Source organism: Schistocerca serialis, chromosome 2, assembly GCF_023864345.2.
Source record: "Schistocerca serialis cubense isolate TAMUIC-IGC-003099 chromosome 2, iqSchSeri2.2, whole genome shotgun sequence".
NCBI lineage: Eukaryota > Metazoa > Arthropoda > Insecta > Orthoptera > Acrididae > Schistocerca > Schistocerca serialis.
Window position 1 is genome coordinate 1,077,271,770 of NC_064639.1, and position 8,379 is coordinate 1,077,280,148.

An 8,379-nucleotide genomic window follows, 5' to 3' on the forward strand; every position below is an offset into this window, starting at 1 on the left:
CCGCGAGACCGCTACGGTCGTAGGTTCGAATCCTGCCTCGGGCATGGATGTGTGTGATGTCCTTAGGCTAGTTAGGTTTAACTAGTTCTAAGTTCTAGGGGACTAATGACCTCAGCAGTTGAGTCCCATAGTGCTCAGAGCCATTTGAACCAGAACTGGTTCAAATGGCTCTGAGCACTATGGGACACAACACCTAAGGTCATCAGTCTCCTAGAACGTAGAACTACTTAAACCTAACCGACCTAAGGACACCACACACATCCATGCCCGAGTCAGTATTCGAACCTGCGACCGTAGCAGTCGGGCTGTTCCGGACTGAAGCGCCTAGAACCGCTCGGTTACTACGTCCGGCTGTAGAACTGGTACCAGGCGGTCATGTCACCATCCATCGCTGACTTGTCATAACAGCGAGGTGGTTTGTGTATGCCTGCGGTTGTATTTAATCAGTTCCCTAATATGTTCGTACCCTTGAGCAAGGAATAGCGTCACTGAAAAGTAATCAAAACGTTCTAAAACCCCGCCACTGCTTAAATTTTGAATACGAATCTGAAATGGCGGCCGAAGATTTCCGGCATAGGAAGTCCTCATTTTACCAACGGCGTTGTCAGAGACGGAAGGTTCAGGACACACTCTTCCCTTGTAATGAGAAATTTCCCTTAAAAGGCTGAAAAATCAGCACTGATCAACGGCATGAGGATACAGATGACAATAGAAATCACTGCATTAAACACACACAATGTGAATCTGCAGGACATGTGGCCCGTAACTAAAAATGTGTCATGATGATCTCTGCACTGGCAAAACATTCCGGACTAAAATACCGTTCGGATCTCAGGGCGTGGACTACAGAGGGGCACACGACCATGACTAAAAGATCGAATAACAGACGAAAGGATGATGTTCTACGAATCACGACGTGGAATGTTAGTTACTAACCACCTTCCATACGGAGCACGTCTGTATATCATCACTGACTTCTAATATCAGCCGCACGCAGCTGACGTCAACAAGTGTATGGGCCTGAAGATGAGATTGTTACAACGTTGAAACTAGTTGCCAAAATAAAATCGACACCTTAAATACAGCTGGAGGAATTTCTACATTTTAATATAAATTTATACCAGCTGACGTCGCACTGTCCTCTATTTCAACTATGGATGTACGAAGATGGAATGTTAGAAGTTACAACTTGGTAATCCCAGTCTAGATGTAGTCTGGCTAAGTGAAGTGAAATGGAAAGAAGACAAAGATTTATGCTCCAGTGTGCTTGGATTACTATCAACAGTAGCAGAAAATGCTATAACGGAAGAAGGATACCTTGTGAATATTGGGTTGAGATTGAGTCATTGTGAAGACTTAGAGTCCAGTGATAGGGTTGTCCTGAGCAAAGTCGAGAGTAAACCAACGCCGACAACAATAGTTCCGCTATACATATCGACCTCACAGGCAGAAGATGGAGCAGAAGAGAAAGTATATGAGGATATTCAACATGTAATCAGTACGTAAAGGAGATGAAAATGTGATTTCAATGGGGGACTGTAATACTGTTGTAGGAGAAGGAGTAGAAGAGATGGTTACATGATATATGGGCTGGGTAGGTGGAATGAGGGAGGAGCATGTCTAGTTGAGTTCTGTAATAAATTTCAGCTAGTGGTAACGAATACTCTGTTCAAGAATCACCAATGGAGGGAAGTATACTCGCAAAACGCCGGGAGATACGGGAAGGATTCAGTTAGCTAACATCATGGTCAGGCAGAGATTCTGATGTCAGATGTTGGACTGTAAGGCCTACACAGGAGCAGATATAGACTCGGATCAGAATTTAGTAATGGCTAAGAGTAGGTTGAAGTTTAAGAGACTAGCCAGTAAGAAACAATGCCCAGATGGAATACAGAAATACTAAGGAATGACGAGATACGCTTGAAGTTCCCTGAGGCTACAGATATTGATATTATGATACGCTCAGTAGGGAGTTCAGTTACATACGAATAGTTATCTCTGAGAAGGTTATTCACAGAATCTGGAAACAAAAACATAGGTACAAAGCATGTGACTGCGAAGAAACCATGGGTAACGGAATAAATACTTCAGTTGATCGACGAAAGGAGGAAGTGCCTAGATGTTCAACGAAATTCAGGAATACAGAAGTACAAGTCATTTAAGAATAAAAGAAATTGGAAGAGCGGTGAAACTAAGGCTTTATGCAGGCATGAAAAAGTAAGCAAATGGAAGAAGAAATTATCGTTGGGAAGACTGACTCAGCATACAGAAATGGCAACGCAACTTACAGCGAAATTAAAAGCAAGAGGCGGTAACATTAGGAGTGCATTGTGAATTCCTCCGTTAAGTGCCGAGGAGAGAGCGGATTGGTGGAAAGAGTACACTGAATGCCTCATAATGAGGGGAAGGACTCATCTGGTGACATGATGGAACAAGAAACCGGAGTCAAGAGGGACCAGATGGGGGGTCCAATATTATAATCAGAATTTAAATGAGCTTTAGAAGACTAAGATCAAATAAGACAGAAGAGATAGATAACATCATCGGAATTTCTTAAATTATTGAAGGAAGTGGGATCCTAACTGCTATTCACGTTGGTGCGTGGAATGTGTGACTAGCGATATACCATCAGACTTATGGAAAAACGTCGTCTACACAGTTCCGACAAGTTCGAAAATCATCGCATAATAAGCTTAACAGCTCATGCATCCGAGCTGTCGACAAGAATAATATACAGAGTAACGTATAAGAATATTGGGGATCTGTTAGATGACGATCATTTTTGCCTAAAGAAAGGTAAAAGTATCCAAGAGGAAAAGGTGACGTTGCGATTGATAAAGGAAGCAAGACTGAAGAAAAATCAAGAAAAGTTCATAGTATTTGTTGACCTGGAGAAAGTGTTCGCCAATGTAAAATAGTGCAAGATGTCCGAAATACTGGGGAAAATAGGGAAAATGGAGGTAAGGTACAGGAATAAAATGTGTACAAGAACCAAGAGGAAGTGCTTGGATTAAAAACAGTGTTAAACAGGAATGTAGACTTCCGCCCTAACTGTTGAGTTTATACATTGAAGAGGCAATGACGGAAATAAGAGTATCGTTCAAGGATGTGATTAAAATTCATGGTGAAATGATATAGGTAATGATATTCACTCGTTTCATTGCTACTTTCAGTGACAGTGAAGAAAAGCTACAGCATATATTGAATGGAATGGACAGTCTAATGAGCACATAATATGAATTGAGAGTAAATCGAAGAAAGACCAAACCATTGACGAGCAGCAGAAAAGAGAACAGCGAGAAATTTAACACCAGAATAGGGGATCACGAAATAGACGAATTTAAGGAATTCTGTTAACCTAAGAAACAAAATAAGCCAAGACTTTCGGAGGAAGGAGGTCATAAAAATCAGACCAGCACTAGCAAAAAGGTCATTTCTGTTTAAGAACAGTCAAATGGTATCAAACATAGGCCTTAATTCGAGCAACAAATTTTGAAAATATACGCCTGGAGCCCAGCGTTGTATGGTACTGGAACATGGACTTTGAGAAAACTGGTAAAGAAGGGAATAGAAGTATTTGAGATGTGGTACTACGAAGACAGTTGAAAATTAGATGGACTGATAAGGTGAGGAATGAGGAGGCTCTCTGCAGAATCGGCGACGAAAGGATTATATGGAAAACACTCGTATGAACAAGAGACAGGGTGCTAGGGCATGTGTTAAGTTATTAGGGAACACCTTCCATGATAGTAGATGGAGATGTAAAGAGTAAAAACTGTAGGGGAAGTCAGAGACTGGAATGCATTTAGCAAATAAATGAGGATGTCGGTCGCAAGCGTTTCTCTGAGGTGAACAGGTTTTCACAGAACAAGAATTTGCGGCGGACCGCATCGAACGAGCAGTCGAAAGAGAGTGCCGGAAAGCAGCACTCATGCTCGGACCTATCCGTTGCCACACCGTGAACGAGGTTGCCCCATTTGAAGTTGCATCAGCGTGGATCGTCCAACGTGTTTACATGATGTTAGTTACCCCTGACAGCCACAAGCACGGCGTAAAAATAGGAACTGGAGAAGAGTTTCACTCCTTATTAGTGAGTATCGATTTCAAACCCCGTCAGGAATTGATGCTCTCAGTGAATGAAGTTTCCGAACGAACACTGAGACACGTCAATAAGGCAGGTCTCACCATATTTTAGGGGCTTTTATTAATATTTCTTTGTTCTACTAATTTAGTGCCATAAGTATGCACGCCAGATCTTGGTATTTCGCCAAGTTGGCGCTGGTTAGCTGATATCAGCGATATAATTATTGCTGAGGCCCACGATATAACCATTTCATTATTTGCCACCCTGAGTAACCTGTAACACCTATATCGATTAGAAGTAGGTTTATACTATGTAACTGTGTATCTTTGATTATGAAGTGCTTATTCTTTGTCACTTGAAGACATTGATTTGTGACAGGAAATTTAAAGTTTGTAATGTATGTGTGAAAAAAACTAAATAATGTTTAAAATAATGAAATTTTATAACATATGTATGTTTATAAAGGGAACATTGTATATTGGCAGCTGGTTCATGCTTAGGACACTTGTATTGTATAACATAAGAGACGTAGGGAAGTCCCTCGGCAACGGAAGTGGCTTGGCGCAATGCAAAATGTGGTTTTGGCGGTAGAACTGGGCGGCTCCTCGGTGGGAACGGTACGCAGTCAGTGGATAGACGTTGGTCGGTACTCATCAATGGTGCCAAGGGAGGCAATTGGAAGCCGTTTTGAAAGGAATTTTGCCTCGGATGTGGATCTGGCTGTTGTATGGTGCTCTCGGCAATAGGGAATGGAGAACATGCTAAAAAGTTGTATAGAGCATTCAAACCTCAAGAGCCGTGAGTACAGTTACTCGCCTCCACTACGTCGCCACTGCTCCACCAGCTTCATGCATAGAGATATGTATCACATCATGGACGAGAGTTTTCAATAACAGTACAAGTGCTGTAAGCCTGTGTTTAGAACCATAGCTTTTATCCTAATCATGAACCTAAGCAGGATCCCCTCCTAAGTATTCAGAAAACCGAGTGTCCTGTTCCTAACGGATTAGTGACTTATTTCTGTGTATTAAATGTGCTAAAACTCAGCGCCAGACTGTGTAAATGTTATTGTCTAAAATACCTGCTTCACAGGTGATGAAAAAGGCACAAAAGTTAAACATAATTTAGCCTTGATTGCTATCATGAACGAATTTTTTGAGGTTCATCGAGCTCAGTGTTGAGTATGGATGATAACATAAACTATTCCCAGTGGGGTTAATAATTAAATTTAGTTGAATTGAATTTTACTATTGAAATAATCATAGAGTTTGACTAGTGGTACAGTATCAGTTTATGCGTCCCCACCATATTATGCTCGTATTAGAGAGATAATTGGAATATTATCGCTACTAAAGAAATTTGATACAGTTCTATAAATGGGAGTATAAACAGTGTGATTGTAGTATTATTTAAATTTATTCGTTGTATTTATATGTCAGTTAAGCCAGAAACCTTTCCGTGTACAACTTTAGTTCAGTGCTTCCTGCAGTAACATCTCACGTAATGATCGTGATTGTAACTATTATTATTATGAGTGCGGTATAATTTTGCTTTCTATGATTACTAGTTTGTGCATTAATGGTAACTGCTGCTACCCACAACATAGATTGCCCTGTATTTGTGTGTTTCCAGTGTGCTATTCAAAAGGGAGTCTTAATAAAAGTCACTACAACAACTTATATTTAGTTTTCTTGAACTTAATATTTCAAATTAATGTGCCTAATTCGGTTGGCGACCGTTCGATTCTTGATTCGTATATGGACTTCACAACTTCCGTTATCCCCAAAGTAAAAGCCTGTTTAGTTTCTCTATTAATTACAATACAGTCAAAATTACTGTCAGATACCCTCATCCATTAGACACACGTGCGGTCAAAACTCAAAATCCTCCCAGAGGGTAACATCAGTTTCTGTCACGACAGGCTAGTGTTATATGTGGCTTTTTTCCGTGGCAGGCCTAAATGTTCAGTTGTTAGGGAAGAATGACGTATCACTGGCTAGTGATGCATAACGAAGCTAGTGTTATAAACCGTCGCCGGAGATTTTCGTCTGTTTATACTGAACCATGTGGTCAGTAGAGGCAAAATTTAAGAAGAGAGGGAATAAACCGTTAGTTTTCGAACGTTAATGGGGAGAGGCAGTCTTGTCAATGGCGTAGAGCTCAATAAATATGCCTTCCGGAGATCTATGACGTGATAATGCTCCATCGCCCTGCAAACTGCTGCTTTCGTTTGCGCACACCTTTCAGTCAGCTGCTGTGGTATGTCGCGGGTAGGAGAGATAATTTATCGAATTTAATTCGGCGCCATATTGTGGATTAGGAGATGTGAGACTCCATATGTTCTATAGATAAAGGGAAACAATTCTCACTTTGTAGTGAGGCAAGCCAGTGATAGGAAAGCACCTCTCATTTTATAAGAGATAACCAAGAAGCTTACATTTGGAGTCCGTACAGTCCAGAATCGGAATGCCAATCGGGAAAAGTCTCCGTGAGCACTGAGGTAACCGTCCCACCAATTCACCGGGTTGACCAACACCGTTTGGTAAAACACCAGGTCCTGCTGTGTAAAGAAGTCCGTAACTCCCTGCCTCGCATCCTCTTCCAACAGGAATTGTGGACCCTTCAAAACCTATTTTTAGGGGCAGCAGGCGTGATAGCCGCATGGCAAGAGCTCGGGTGCTTAGGAAGGGTACTCGTGTGTCTCCCATTTGTCCGTAATGGCTGAGACTGGCCTCCTCGGTGGGCTGATAACTTGTGTCGAGCCACGCCAACACAGAACGTGGCACACCACTCCACAACGCTAGTTCCTGACAGGCACCCTGCCACATACACAATATTCATTCCCGATGGAAGTTCATCCGTGTTTGCCCATCGGTAGCCAAGAAAAGAATAGTAGCACGTTCTACCTGTTTGAACGCATTTGGTGAAAAGGTCGCCATAGTTAACGTTTCTAAATACAACGCTCGCTCGTCGGAAAGACGTGAATGGCACATTAATCTCAAGCCTATATGTTGGTACTCGTGTACCCACGCTGCAGTCGCACGTCGCAGCAACGCCCTCAGACGGAAACTTTTTGATATCCTCTTCAGCTTTTTATAAACTCTTTTCCCAATTAGCTTGTGGTAATGGAATATGCCACTGGAGACCCATATTTCAAAATTTATTTTTGTTTCCCCGAGTATCCGATAGCTAATTTTCTTGACCATTAGCACTGATAATCGGGTTTAGAGTGTTTGTGATCATCGAAAGCATCCTAGAATGAATGAGAGTGCTTTTGACGAAACAGATAACGAATATGTTCCAAAAATGATTAGAGAAAATAAATGTTTCAAGTTGATTCAGTGATTAGAACATCTGCTCAGCCTATAGTTATTACTGTACATCGCTATAAACATCGCCAACGGCCTTGCCGTAGTGGAAACACCGGTTCCCGTCAGATCACCGAAGTTAAGCGCTGTCGGGCGTGGCCGGCACTTGGATGGGTGACCATCGGGGCCGCCATGCGTTGTTGCCATTTTTCGGGGAGCACTCAGTCTCGTGATGCCAACTGAGGACCTACTCGACCGAATAGTAGCGGCTCCGGTCAAAGAAAACCATCCTAACGACGGGAGAGGAGTGTGTTGACCACACGCCCTCCTATCCGCTTCCTCATCTGAGGATGACACGGCGGTCGGGTGGACCTGATGGGCCACTTGTGGCCTGAAGACGGAGTGCTATTAACATCAAATACATCAGTGCATATGTTAGAAGAAAGCTGAGCTCACAAATGTTGAACTAGAGCCTTATTAAATCTATTGAAATGGTGATGCAAGTTGGTCCTTACAATGTAAGAGTTAATAAGGTTCTTGCAACAGTTCATCAAGCCCGGGATCTATATCCGTTAGCATAATTTAAGTGCAATATGTACATCCACATTGCGTGATTAATCCAAGTAGCATGAATTATTGCCCCTGATCTTACAACACTGCGAAGGGAACTGCATGCTATAAACATTTTGATCCAGGTGCCTTGTAAAAGCCCATCGCCCACAGCGGTTCATAAAGTTGCATTTCGTCAGTGGGCCAAAGGCAACATAAACTGGGCGCCAGCTGACTCCGTGGGTGTACTGTGAACCGAGGAATCGCGGTTTTGCCTCTTTTTTCAAGTAACGAAAGGCGTCGTGGGCCAGACGGCCCAATGAGGCGTTTAATCTGTGGTGTTTGGGGGATGTATTTCTGGCTGGAGATGGTTGTGTCGTGACTTGCTCTCGCACATCCAGGTTACCGTGAATATCAACTAGAATGTTTATTTCAACA

The 8,379-nt window shown here is 42.4% G+C and overlaps 1 pseudogene; it reads left to right on the forward strand.

Annotated features, from left to right (window-relative positions):
• The first annotated feature begins 7,480 nt into the window (after positions 1 to 7,480).
• Positions 7,481 to 7,598, forward strand: LOC126458801 (5S ribosomal RNA; annotated as a pseudogene).
• The last annotated feature ends 781 nt before the right edge of the window (positions 7,599 to 8,379 follow it).